The 14,018-nt window shown below is 40.7% G+C and overlaps 1 protein-coding gene and 1 pseudogene across 1 annotated transcript in view; one reads left to right on the top strand and one right to left on the bottom strand.

The window, feature by feature from the left end:
- MTMR1 (myotubularin related protein 1) overlaps nt 1-14,018 on the bottom strand; it is a 59,636-nt gene that overhangs the window by 34,281 nt on the left and 11,337 nt on the right. The window lies entirely within an intron of this gene.
- Nucleotides 6,192-6,891, top strand: LOC102838310 (annotated as a pseudogene).

Raw genomic sequence — 14,018 nt, forward strand, 5'->3', positions numbered from 1 at the left:
AGACCAAAAGGCAGTTATTTGGACAGATACTACTGCCTGGTTTAAAATCAGGAAAGGCGCTCACTAGGGTTGCATCTTTTTACTGCTGTCTTAGGCTAGGTTCTCTAGAGAAGCAAAACACACACACGCATATACAGAAAGGTTTATATAAAGGAAACGGTTCACACAGTTGTAGAGGCAGGAAAATTTCAAGTCCGTGGGTCAGATATCAGGCTAAAGGCTTCTCCTGACTCACACAGCTGCCAGAGCCAATGAAACCAAGATTGGCAGGTAAGATAGCAGGCTACTGACAACTCCCAGGATTGGCAGGTAATATGGCAGGCTGCTGACTCGAGTCCAAAGAGCCGGAAGTCAGGTGAGGAGCCAGATGCAGGATCCAATCCCTGCAAAAAGCAAGCAAGCTTTGCCCAAATGTACAATATATTGGAAACTTCCTTTCAGTTGACTGGCTGTTTACAATAGATCTCATTACAGGTGATAACTATGTCTTAACTGCAAAACCACTGAGAATTTTGGTCCAATCAAGTTGACACTAAGCCTTACCTATCATAACTATCATAGTCTACTCCTTGTCAGCTTGACCCCTGTATATATCTCCTTTGTTGTTGTTATGTGCCGTGGAGTCGGTTCCGACTCATAGCGACCCTGTACAGGGTTTCCGAGGCTGTAAATCTTTACGGGAGCAGAAAGCCTCATCTTTCTCCCACGGAACAGCTGGTAGTTTTGAACTGCTGACCTTGCGGTTCGCAGCCCGATTCGTAACCACTACGCTACCAGAGCTCCTTATATATCTCCTTAGACAACACATAATGTCTAAATTAAAAAACCAGACAATTACAAAGTGGTATTTGCACCTAGCATGACCTAACTAACATATACAACCAAAAACACACTAACCTCATTTATAGCTTATATTTTATAAGTGAACCAAAGAAAGATATTTGAGGTACACATCCAAGGAACAAATACTTGTAAAAATTACTGTCCTTGTTTTTGCAACTGGTCATGTGATCATAGTTGGCATTTAGAACTGCCTTCTTCCACCACCCATTCCTTATTCCATTTGCCCTTGGCAGGGACCTGAGTGGGTTGTGGCTCTTTGCGGGTTGGGTGTGACCCAAACCTGTATTCCTGAAGAGTCAGGGTCATTAGCAGTCGTGTTGTAACTGGGTTACTGTTGTTTACCACTGACTTTAATGATAGGGTATGGCAGTACTACCAGATGTCCTAAGGCAGCTCCTGAATTCCACATATATTCCTCTTTACCTCCATTATACGAAATCAATTCCCCTTGGTACATCACACCACCAAATACAGTAACTCCCTTCTTGGACTGTTGATCCAGAGGCATGAGGAGCCCAAAGTAGTTGGAAGGCATTCTTAAGTTCCAGTTCCCTGGGATCACTATTGTTTCTCCAGGTGGGAATATTCTTCCCTTTGGAACAAGACCCTCCAGACCTAAAGAGTATAGGGTCGCAGGGACAGGAAGCAAGTTTTTCCAGTAAGTCACTAGGAGCAACAGTAAGTGGTACCACTCCCATTTCCAACCCTTGGTTCCTGGATCTGGAAATCATGGCTACTGGAGAAACAGCAACTGACCTTAGTGATAGAAACGAAGTGAGAGATTGATTTTGAAAGGCCAATGGATTATTAATTACAAATGCCTTCTTTAAACAACATAAAAGGTGATTACACATATAGACCTCACCAGATGGACTACATGGGAATCAAACTGACTACATCTGTGGAAAGAAACAATGCAGAAACTCAATTTCATCAGCTAAAACAGGGCCAGGTATGGACAGTGGAAGAGAACATCAATTACTTATATGCAAGTCCAGGCTGAAGCTAGAGAAACAAGTCCATGGGGGCCAAACAAAATATGACCTTGAGTATATTTCACCATCTCAAGAACAGACTGGATGCATTAGTCATTAGTGACTGAAGACCAGAGAAGTTGTGGAATGACATCAAGAACATCATACAGGAAGAAAGCAAAAGGCCACTAAAGTAAGATGAGAGGGAAGGGGCTGGATGGACTGAAGATTAGGGAGTTGTGTGAACTCTTGAGCCCATGGGCACTTCCCTAGCTCTTGGGGGCCAGCACTGAGAGTGAATGGGCTAGCTGATTTGAAGTGCAGAGAGTTGTGTGAACTCCCAAACTGGCAGCTGGTACCCATTTGACCTAGCTTGGATTACTAGAGCTGAGCTGACCAGAACCTGACTGAATAAAGATGTTTGATAGTCTGAGCAAGTGTCAACTGCTACAATTTAGTGAACTGGACTTTTGCTTATGGATACAATTGCTCAAAATTCCAATAAGAATGGAAGATTCTTCATATCAAGGAATATGCTTGTCTCCTCAGGATACTGGGTTGATAAAGACAGGCAATTTAGACATTGGCTATCAAAAATGGGGGAACTGGCTTACAAACTTTCATGGGTGTGCTTAGTTGTAAAATGAAGGGACAAAGGAGAATCCCCACTGACTAGTTTTCCTCTTTACCAAATAGGTCTGGTGAAAGGGGATGGGTGATAATGCTGATAGGATTTGATGATTTCAGTTATGAGTAACTGTTAGTAGGATTAACTGTGATTGTCAGGACTGTAATTGTAGATGTATAATTAAAAGGGTTGTCAGATTCAAAATGGCCAATACCAGTCCATTTCAGCTCACTAATGCCTAAGATGTCGATGTTGATGCATTCCATTTCATTTTTGACAACTTCCAATTTTTCCAGATTCATACTTCGTACATTCCATGTTCCGATTTTCAATGGATGCTTACAGGTGTTTCTCTTCAGTTTGATTTGTGGCCCATTAGCAAATGAAGGTTCTGTGAGCATTTCTCCCCCGAGCTTAACTCTATTCACGTCATCATGGTCATCTTGGTCAACTCTACTTTGAGGAGGCATTTTTTTCCCCAGTCGCATTGAGTGCCTTCCCATATTCCAGTCCTATATCTGACAGTGTTTCTCTGCTATTCATAAGAGTTTTCAGTGACTAGTGATTCAGAAGTAGTTTGTCACTCTTTCTTCCTAGTCTGTCTGTGTTTGGAAGCTCATCTGAAACCTGCTCACCATGGGTGACCCTGCTGGTTATTTAAAATAAGGTGCGCCTGACCCAAGCCATGGTATTTTCAATAACCTCATATGGATGCGAAAGCTGGACAGTGAATAAGGAAGATCGTAGAACAATTGATGCCTTTGAGTTGTGGTGTTGGAAGAGAATACTGAAAGTGCCATAGACTGTCAAAAGAACCAATAGATCTGTTTTGGAAGAAGTGCAGCCAGAGTGCTCCTTGGAGGCCAAGATGGCTAGGCTTCATCTCTCATACTTTGGACACATTGTCAGGAGAGAACAGTCGCTAGAGAAGGATGTCATGCTGGGTAAGGTGGAGGGTCAGAGAAAAAGAGCAAGACCCCCAAGGAGATGGATCAGCCAAGTGGCATCATTGATGGCGTCAAGTGTGGCAGCGGTAGTGAGGTTGGCCCAGGATCGGACATTGTTTCGTTCTGCTGTGCATGGGGTCGCTATGAGTCGGTTCCAACTCAATGGCACCTGACAACAACAATTAAAAGGGGGGAGTAGCTATCTTTCATTTCAGGAACAGACTATCCTAGGACCACCATTAAAAAAGAGCATGAGTCGAGCATGGCATTCCCACCTGGGAAAGAGGCACCAGCAGAGACGGCAGCCGAGGGAGTGGCATGGAAAGCCAGAGCAGCTATGGACTCAAGGCCCAAGGACTGAGTAAAGCTGTGTGCCTACGGGCAGGAGACTGGCTGGCAGAATAGGCCCACTGCACATTCAAATGAATATATAGTTTTGTTTTATATGTGGGCATCAGAGAGTTGAGCATTGTTAACTTGAGACATGATATAAATGAGCCCAGTGCATTTTTGTTTGTACATGTTTTAGTTATATCATGTTAGGCGCAAGTATGACTTTATAATTTTCTTTTTTTAGAGATTATGCATAGAGTTTATAGGTTTCAAGTTGACAAGGGTGGGCTGTAAAAAGAGTTTGTGTCAACTTGACTACACGAGGATTTCAAGAGTGTTAGCAGTTGAGATGTGCTCATTCCTGTGGTGATGAAACGTAATACCTAGTTAGCGCTATGATGAATGGCTGTGAGTAGCAATCGGTTAGCTGGTGTGGCCTACTTCCAATATAATGGACATACAAGAGGGACTCTCTATCTCTTCTACTGGAATTCTGCAATTATATACCATTTCATTTCCTTGATAATAAACTTTTGTATGTGTGTGTCGAGTCAGTTCCGACCCATAGTGGCCCTGTCTAGGGTTTCTGAGGCTGCAAATCTTTATGGGAGCAGAAAGCCTTATCTGTCTCCCATGGAACCGCAGACCTTGAGGTTAGCAGCCCAACTTGTGATTATATATATATATCTATATCTATATCTATATCTATATCTCCCAACTATGCTGTATATATATATATATATATTAACCAGGACTCCATATATATATAGAAAGAAAAACAAGAAGACCCACAGAAAGACAGATTGGCAAATGTGGCAACAATTGTAAGGTTGGCGCAGGACTGGGCAATGTTTCGTTCTGTCGTGCATAGGGTAGCTATGAGTCGGTACCAATTCAACGGTACCTAACAACAACAACAACAACATATATATATATATATATATATATCTTTCACGGGTTTTGCTTCTCTGGAAAACTTGGTCTGAGACAGTCACTATGAGTTGGTACTCACTTGATGGCTCCTAGCAACAACAAGGGGATGGACCAGTTCTAGGCTGATCACGTGCCTCTCAGGGTTCCTTAGATCTGGAGTAGAACCAACTCAAATCCAGGAACCAAGGCAGCATTGTCAGTGTTCACCTCACCCTGGTGTGACCCACAACCTCAAGGTTGTAAACTCCTAGGCAGCAGGGGCTGTGCTGGGGATGGATACGAGTGGAGGAAACTAGTGGGACAAGAAAGAAGCCCACCTTTGCCGTTCTCATTCCCCTGTGTGAATCTGCACTGCCAAGCCTCTGTCTCTGAAGCAAAAGCTCAAGATGGCCTCCTGGGAGATCCTTCAGTCTGTCTCCCTCCTTCACTGGCCCTGCTCAGCCTCTCCTCCTAGTAAGTGTTCAATCCACTTCTCTATCATTTGCTCTGAAGCTCAGAGTTTCAGAATCATCATCTGTGTGTTTCATTTGGTCTCCCCTGTTTGTTGTGGACTCCTGGTGTGGCACTATGCGATCTGCACTGAACTTCAAACACAAGTTAGGCCATTCAAATCCACCAACTTCTCCTTGGAAATCCTATACACGGTTGCTATGAGAAAGAAGAACAACAACATCTTTGTTTCAAAAGATCTGAGTAGAACATCTGCCTAGTCTGCCATCTTAGTCTGACTCCCAGAAACTTTAGAAATCTTTGCATGTCAATAACATCTAGTCTAGTGCCTTGCGGGTCAAAATCCTATCAAGGGAAGAGAACAAGCACGTTGGATTTCAAATTATTATTTGAGATTTGCTTTTGGCAGCTAGCTTTATGGAGTTGCTGATTTAAGATTTGAATGAGATACATTTTTAATTCCAGTCTCAGTTATGTGGGGACCTTGCTTTGGAGGGCTCTGCAGGTCACAAACAAAAATACAATAATAAATGTATTAAAGAATTTTTTTAAAAAAAGGTCACTAAAAAGTCAGGAAAGATAGAAAGAACCAAAATGGATGACAGAAGAGACTCTGAAACATGCTCTTGAGTGTAGAGAAGTTATGGCAACTGTAAGAAACGAAGTCAAAGCGCTGAACAGAAAATTTCTAAGGGCAGCTGGAGAAGACAAAGTCGAGTACTATAATGCAATGTGCAAAGACCTGGAGGTAGAAAACCAAAAGGTAAGAATGTGCTCAGCATTTCTCAAGCTGAAAGAACAGAAGAATAAAATCAAGCCTCAACTTGCAATCCTGAAGGATTCTAAAGGCAAAATATTGAGTGATGCAGAAAGCATCAAAAGAATATGGAAGGGGAACTGCTCTGAGCACTGCTGACCTGAGGATTGAGGAGGAGTCACTGCAGGATGCCTGACCAAACAAATGCTTCTAAGAAGTCTCAACAAGTAACAAGAAATCCGAAAAGAAAATTTATGAGGAAGACGAGTTCTCAGAGAATGAGGTTAGAAATACAGTAAAAACAACAACAACCAACGCATCTTTCTTCTGAAGTGAGACGGAAAACAAAGGATACTAATCTAAAACAGATCAGGATAGCTCCCAACAAGAGAAAAGCCTGGAACCCCCTTTCAAAGACAAATCGAGAACACTTGCAAACTATGAGGGAGTCAATAATAACCACACTATTGAAGAAAATGAAAAAATTCAGTACCATCTTAACTTCTTGAAAAAAAAAGATTGCTACAACTGTGTGAAACCCTGAAGGGCCCTCCCAGAAATTTGAAAAATAGACCTAATGTGTCAAGTCTACTGAAAATGGAAAAAGACCGGCACGGAGCTAATGAAGAAGGACTGGCATTATTGCAGGAAGAAGTAGATAAAATGGTAGAGACTACAGAGTCGGTGACTAGGAATATTCAGAGCCTACAGCACAAAATTCAAATTCTGACAACTGAACAGGAAGAAGAGGAGAAGGCAAAAGAGAGACTTCAAACCGATCATCGTGGGGTACTGTGCCTTCCAGAACTTCCTCAGGAGAATCTCAAAGCACCTATACTTCAGGAAGCAATTTTAACACTAGTTCCAAACAAGAATGCTCTTCTAAAGGACTTGGAGACTCTTCATAAATCTACCCAGATGAAGAGCATGTTAACCTTCACTGAAGAAACCTATAACAAACTAGATAGCTCTTGGAAGTTCTTAAATGAGATTTTTGTTTTATATTTAGTATTTATGAGTATGTAAAACTGTTACCATACAGTAATTTTACAGAGGCTGAGGCTTTTGTGGATGCCATTCTTCCCTGATAATTAAATGCACTTTAAAATCAGACTGTACTACGCAGAGCTATCACGGGCATCTAGTGTCGTCCTAAAAATGTTTTAACAGCTGCCAGGTCTAAGATATCACATTTGTTTGATCTCCAGTTGCAACAACAGCTACAGTTCGATAGTTTTTAATGTCTGAGTGAACCTCATTTGCCAGTGTAGATAAAATCTGATTCTGTGAATCGACGTATGTAAAATGTTTGTGTATAGTGCCTAGTTCACAGGGACGTAAGCTTTGCTCCAATTATTATTTAGCTGATGGCTTGCATTTTGTGTTTGGATATCTGGATGTTAAGAAACCCCCAAATACCTTTACTCTCTTTAATAAGTGCCTCGTCTTTTTGTGCAATAATTAAAATTTACCAGATCTCTGTAACATAGTTTTCTTTGGTTGGGTTACTGAACAGATAACTGTTGAGCATTAACTTTACTAGCATCAAAGCATAATTTTATTTTAGAAAATCATAAAAGGAAACCTTGAGCACATTTATGATTTATGGTAACTCCTTAAAATGAAATATTGTTTCTTAACTATTTTTTGTTTTAATAATAAGTTTATATACGTGAAACCAAATGGCCACCACCCATCTGTCAGTTTGTCTTACTGTATTGGCTTGTGAGTTGCTGTGACTCTGAAAGCTATGACACCAGTATTTTAAATACCAGCAGGGTAACCCACGGTGCACAGGTTTTAGATGAGCTTCCAGACAAAGGCAGACTAGGAAGAAGGAGTGAAAAACTACTTCTGAATATTTAGTCACTGAAAACCTTATGAACAGCAGAGAAACAGTCAGATATTGTGCCAGAAAATGAACCCCTCAGGTTGGAAGGCACTCAAAATGTGACTGGGGAAGAGCTACCTCCTCAAAGTATGCTTGACCAGGATGACGCAAATGGAGTAAAGCCCGTGGGACCTTAATTTGCTGATAGGGCACAATTCAAAATGAAGAGAAACAGCTGTAAACATCCATTGAAAATCAGAACATGGAATGTACGAAGTATGAATCTGGGAAAATTGGAAGTTGTCAAAAATGAAATGGAATGCATCAACATCGATATCTTAGGCATTAGTGAGCTGAAATGGACTGGTATTGGCCATTTTGAATGTGACAACCACATGGTTTACTATGCAGGGAATGACAAATTGAAGAGGAGAGGTGTTGCATTCATTGTCAAAAAGAACATATCCAGGTCAGTCATGAGGTACACGCTGTCTGTGATAGGATAATATCCATGGGCCCACAGGGAAGCCCACTTAATACCACTATTATTCAAATTTATGCACCAACCACTAAAGCCAGTGAGGATGAAATAGAAGAATTCTACCAACTTCTTCAATCTGAAATTGATCAAACATGCAATCAAGATATATTTATTGATCATTACTGGTGATTGGAATGCAAAGGTTAGGAGCAAAGAGGAAGGATCAATAGTTGGAAAATATGGCCTTGGTGACAGAAATGATGCTGGAGAACGCATGATAGAATTCTGCAAAACCAATGATTTGTTCATTTCAAATGTCTTCTTTAGACAGCATAAAAGATGACTATACACATGGACCTCACCAGATGGAATACATAGAAATCAAATTGACTACATCTGCGGAAAGAGATGATAGAAAAGCTCCATATCATCAGTGAAAACAAGGCCAGGGGCAGACTGTGGTACAGCCCATCAATTACTCATATGCAAATTCAAACTGAAGCTTAAGAAAATAAAAACAAGTCCACGAAAGCCAAACATGACCTTGAATATGTTGTTGTTGTTGTTATGTGCCATGGAGTCAGTTCAGACTCCTAGCGACCCTGTACAGGGTTTCCGAGGCTGTAAATCTTTATGGGAGCAGAAAGCCTCATCTTTCTCCTGCAGAACAGCTGGTAGTTTAGAACTGCTGACCCTGTGGTTTGCAGTCTGATTTGTAACCACTATGCTACCAGAGCTCCTTGACCTTGATTATATACCACCCGAATTTAGAGATCATCTGAAGAACAGATTTGATACACTGAACACTAAAGACCGAAGACCAGAAGAGTTGTGTGATGACATCAAGAACATCATACGTGAAGAAAGCAAAAAAAATCATTGAGAAGACAAGAAGGAAGGAAAAGGTCAAAATGAATGTCAGAAGAGACATTGAAACTTGCTCTCCAGCGTAGATATTCTAAAGCAAATGGAAGAAATGAGGAAGTCCAAGAGCTGAACAGATAATTTCAAATATCAGCTCAAGAAGATAAAGATAAATATTACAACAAAATGTGCATAGATCTGGAATCAGAAAACCAAAAAGGAAGAACACGCTCAGCATTTCTCAAGCTGGGGGAACTGATGAAAAAATTCAAGCTTCGATTTCACTATTGAAGGATTCTCTGGGCAAATTATCGAATAATGCAGAAAGTATCAAAAGAAGATGGAAGGAATACATAGTCACTGTAATCTTTTGCTGAAGATAATTTTAGAGCAGTTGCAGCAGTCCATTGACAAAGAACATCCAGAAATTCAAGTTGAATTCTGAGCTATTACTGCTGAAGTCAGATGAATCTTGGATGAAAGCAGAGAATACCAGGAAGATGTTTACTTGTATCTTATTGACTATGCAAAGGCATTCGACTGTGCAGATCATGGCAAACTATGAATAACATTGCGAAGAACGGGAATTTCAGAATACTTAATTGTGCTCATGCAGAACCTGTTACATAGGCCGAGAGGTAGTTGTTCAAACAGAACAAGAGGTTATTATTAAATGGTTTAAAACCAGGAAAGGTATGTGTGAGGGTTGTATCCTTTAATTATACTTATTTAATCTGTATGCTGAGGAAATAATCCGAGAAACTGGACTATATGTAGAACAATGTATCAGGATTGCAGGAAGACTCATTAACAATCTGTGGTATATAGAAGACAGTCTTGCTTGTTGAAAACAAAGGGGACTTAAGTACTTAATGTTGAAGATCAAAGGCTACAGCTTTAAATATGACTGCACCTCAATGTAAAGAAAATGAAAATCTTCACAGATGAACCATGATAAATGGAGAAAGGACTGAAATTGTCAAGGATTTCATTTTACTGGGATCCACAGTCAATGTTCACAGAAGCAGCAGTCAAGAAATCAATCAGACAATGTATTACATTGGACCAATATGCTGCAAAAGACCTCTTTAGAGTCAGTTTGAGGACTAAGGTGTGCCTGACCCAAGTCATGTTATTTTCAATCACTTCATATGCATGTGAAAGTTGCACAATGAATAAGGAAAACCATAGTACAATCAATGCAACTGAGTTATGGTGTTGGAAAAGAATACTGAAATTACAATGGACTGCCAGAGAACAAAGAACAGAATGCTCCTTAGAAGTGAGAATAACAAGACTTCGTTTCTCGGAATTTAAACAAGTTGTCTAAAAGGATCAGTCCCTAGAGAAGGACATCATGCTTGGTAAAGAGAATGGTCAGTGAAAAAGAGGAAACCTCTCAATGAGATGGATTGACAGAGTGGCAGCAATAATGGTCTCAAATGTGACAACAATTGTCAGGATGGCACAGGACTGGGCAGTGTCATTTTGTTGTGCATAGGGTCGCTATGAGTTGGAACTGACTCAATGGCATTGAACAATAACATCTTTACTATGTTGAATCGTCAACTCCATGAACACGTGTCTCCATTAATTAAGATCTTCGTTGATTTCTTTAATCCATGTTTTGTGCTTTTCCACATACAAGACCTGTAGATGTTTTTGTTAGATAGATATCTAAGTATTTCATGGTTCTGAGCAATTTAAAATCATTTCAGTTCCCATATGTTAATGGCTCTTACTGCCTTCAAGCCAGTTATGAGTCAGCGATCCTTTATACAACAGACCAAAACACTACCAGGTTCTGTACCCTCCTCAGAATCATTGCTATGTTTGAGCCCATCGTTGCAGCCACTGAGGGACTTCCTTTTTTTTCCACTGAGTCTCATTTACCAAGCATGATGGTCTTCTCCAGGAACTGGTAACTTGTGATAAAATGCAAAAAATATGTGGTATGATGTCTCACCATCCACATTTCTAAACTGAGTCCTGGCTATACTTTTTCCAACACAGTCTTGCTCATTTTGGAACCAACTGTTAACTACTAGTTCTAGAAATAAAGTATATTATTTGTACATTTATCATTTGTCAACCTTGGAGTTTCCTAAGTGGCAAAAGGAAGACCAAGGGAACTCACCAACCATGCCTTGGGTCCTGAGGTCTTTGCCTGATCGTGACCTTTTCTACTTTTCAGTGTGTTCTTATGTTTCTTTTAGAGCTAACATCTAGGCTTTTAGCTGTTCTGAGTGAGAGGAATAGGGAAAGTGTGTCTATTCTAGTCTATCTTCCCAGAACTAGGAGTTCGAATCTTGATATTGAAAAGAAATAATTCTTCCTCACAAGTAAGCTTGAAAATCAGGATAGCACTTTTCTGTCTGTTCAATACAGTGGTTACGTATTGAAGGGCGTTACTCTAACATGCAGTAGTTAGTCTCTGATGTTTTTTAATTGCCTTTAATATTGGGGGGTGGGGTGGGGGTGGGTATGCTGTACTTTCCAGTTCTTCACAACCAGCCGTCGTGTCTGCCTAGATGTTAACTGCGTTGGGTGGGCATCTGAGCTTGCAGCCCCTGATTAAATGCATAAGTCATGAGGCCAGGCTATTAGCAGTGGATTATGGCCACGGATTTGCAAAGATCAACCTCCAGCTTTCTTTTCCATAGTGTGTATTTGTTGTTGTTGTTAAGTGCCATGGAGTCAGTTCCGACTCATAGCGACCCACCGTTTTATAGGGTCTCCGAGAAGCAGCTGGTGAATTTGAACTGCTGACCCTGCGGTTTATACCAACCTTGTAGTCCAATGCTTATCCTACAGTGCCACACCAGGAAATCATAACAAAGGCCTTGTTGTTAAGTGCTATCGAGTCAGTTCTGACTCATAGCGACCCTGTAAAGGGTTTCCAAGGAGCAGCTGGTGGGTTTGAACTGCTGACCTTTAGGTTCGCTGTCCAGTGCTGATCCTACAGCGCCACACCAGTGGTCATAGCTCACACACAATGAAGTCTTTTTCCTACACTGCCTTCCTCCAGTCCACCTTTCCGCAAAGCCCTTCTGAAATTTGTTGCTGAGGACTGAGAATGTAATCAGTGTATTGATCTGTTTAAATGCTTCAACTTAGTACTGGACCTTTTCCAGCTTCTCCTTTTTAGAGTGTTTAGAGAAGAAATGTAGCTACTGTGTGTGCATGGCTGGAAGGGCGAGGAGGAACAGGAACAAGAGGAGCGGGGGCCAAGAAGAGGTGTGATGGTGATGATAAAGACGACGATGACGATGACGATGAAGAGGAAGATGATCACATTAAAACTAAAAATGTCCTAATTTCCTTAAAGCTGAACAATATCAAATCCTTTTAGACAAAAGACAACTGAAATGCTCTAGAAAGAAAGTTATTTAGAGGCTCACCATCTAACCAACACCCTTTGTCCTTCCAGATAAGGAAACCAAGACTCAGAGAGATTATACCCGGTCACAAAGCTCACCAGCACTGGCCTAGTTCTACTTCCCAAACAAAGGAAGCAGTGATCAAGTGTGTGCCTTCTACCAATAGTTCCGAGAAATGTTTCATTACACTTGGTAACTGTTTTTTGTCTACTCTACAGAAGAGGAGGGGGTGGACAAAACACAAGTTTTTTCATATTTATTCTAGTAGTTGTAATGATTTGACGACTACACCCTCAAGGTGACTTGATATTAAATTATATATTTTGTAGCTTACTTGATGCACCATAGCTATCAATTCCTTCAGCTGGGGCAATCTTCCCCAACTCTGTCATTCACAGACCACCTCTGCAAAAGTTTTGGAGGCTGCATACCACCTGTACTCTTATTTATTCAATATTTATCTTTCTGTTGATTTTAAAACCATTCCTTTTTTATACTTTGCCTCCCGTCTGTATGTTGATTAAATCACATCATTTGCTGTGCTAGCTTTTCTTGTACGTTAACATCATTACAAAACTATTAAAATTAAATCTGCCTAAGGGCATACCATTTAAGCTCATCTCATGGGCTACCAGTGGTTTTATTACCACAGTTTTGGTGTTGTGACCCTGAGCTGATTGTCAATTTATGATATGAGTAAATAAGCACAAAGATGTCACTTTGAGAACTAAGGTATGCCTGATCTAAGATATGGCATTTTGAACTGCCTCATATGCATGTGAAAGTTGGACAGTGAATAAGGAAGATCATAGAAAAAGAACTGACACCTTTGAATTATGGAGCTGGCAAAGAATATTGAATGTACCATGAACGGCCAGAAGAACAAACGAATCTGTGTTGGAAGAAGCACAGCCAGAGTGCTCCTTAGAAGCCAGGAGATGAGATTTTGTCTCTCATACTTTGGACATGTTGTCAGGAAAGACCACTCCCTGGAGAAAGACATCATGCTTGGTAAAATAGAGAGTCAGCAAAAAAGAGGAAGAGCCTAAACAAGACGGAGTGACACAGTAGCAGCAGCAATCGGCTCAAACATAACAACAGTTGTAAGGATGGTACAGGACCGGGCAATGTTCCAGTCTGTTGTGAACAAGGTCGCTATGAGTCAGAACCAAATTGCTACACCTAGCAACAACAGAGTCCTATACAAATGAAATGTTTAATGTTGTTATGAAGATGATGAACAACCAGTTTTAGCAGCTAGCCAACAGACCAACTCCATGAAATAACTTCCATTCAGAAGGGTCCAAAAGGCCAATTTTGGTTATGCGAATTTTAACACAGCATCCTGGTGTGGTGCTGTGGGTTACTGCGCTGGGCTGCAAAGCCGATTTGAACCACAAGGTTGGCAGTTGGAGCTCAACAGCTACTCCTTGGAAACCCTATACAGGATCATTATGAGTCAGAAACAACTCAACAGTACTCAACAACAACAACAATTTTAACTACTTTATAAGGATCATATAAAATTACGTTTGCTTAGAAACATATTATCCTTTTATTTTACAGACATATATGTGTGTGTGTATATATATATATA

This window comes from Chrysochloris asiatica, unplaced genomic scaffold, assembly GCF_000296735.1.
Source record: "Chrysochloris asiatica unplaced genomic scaffold, ChrAsi1.0 scaffold00301, whole genome shotgun sequence".
Lineage (NCBI taxonomy): Eukaryota > Metazoa > Chordata > Mammalia > Afrosoricida > Chrysochloridae > Chrysochloris > Chrysochloris asiatica.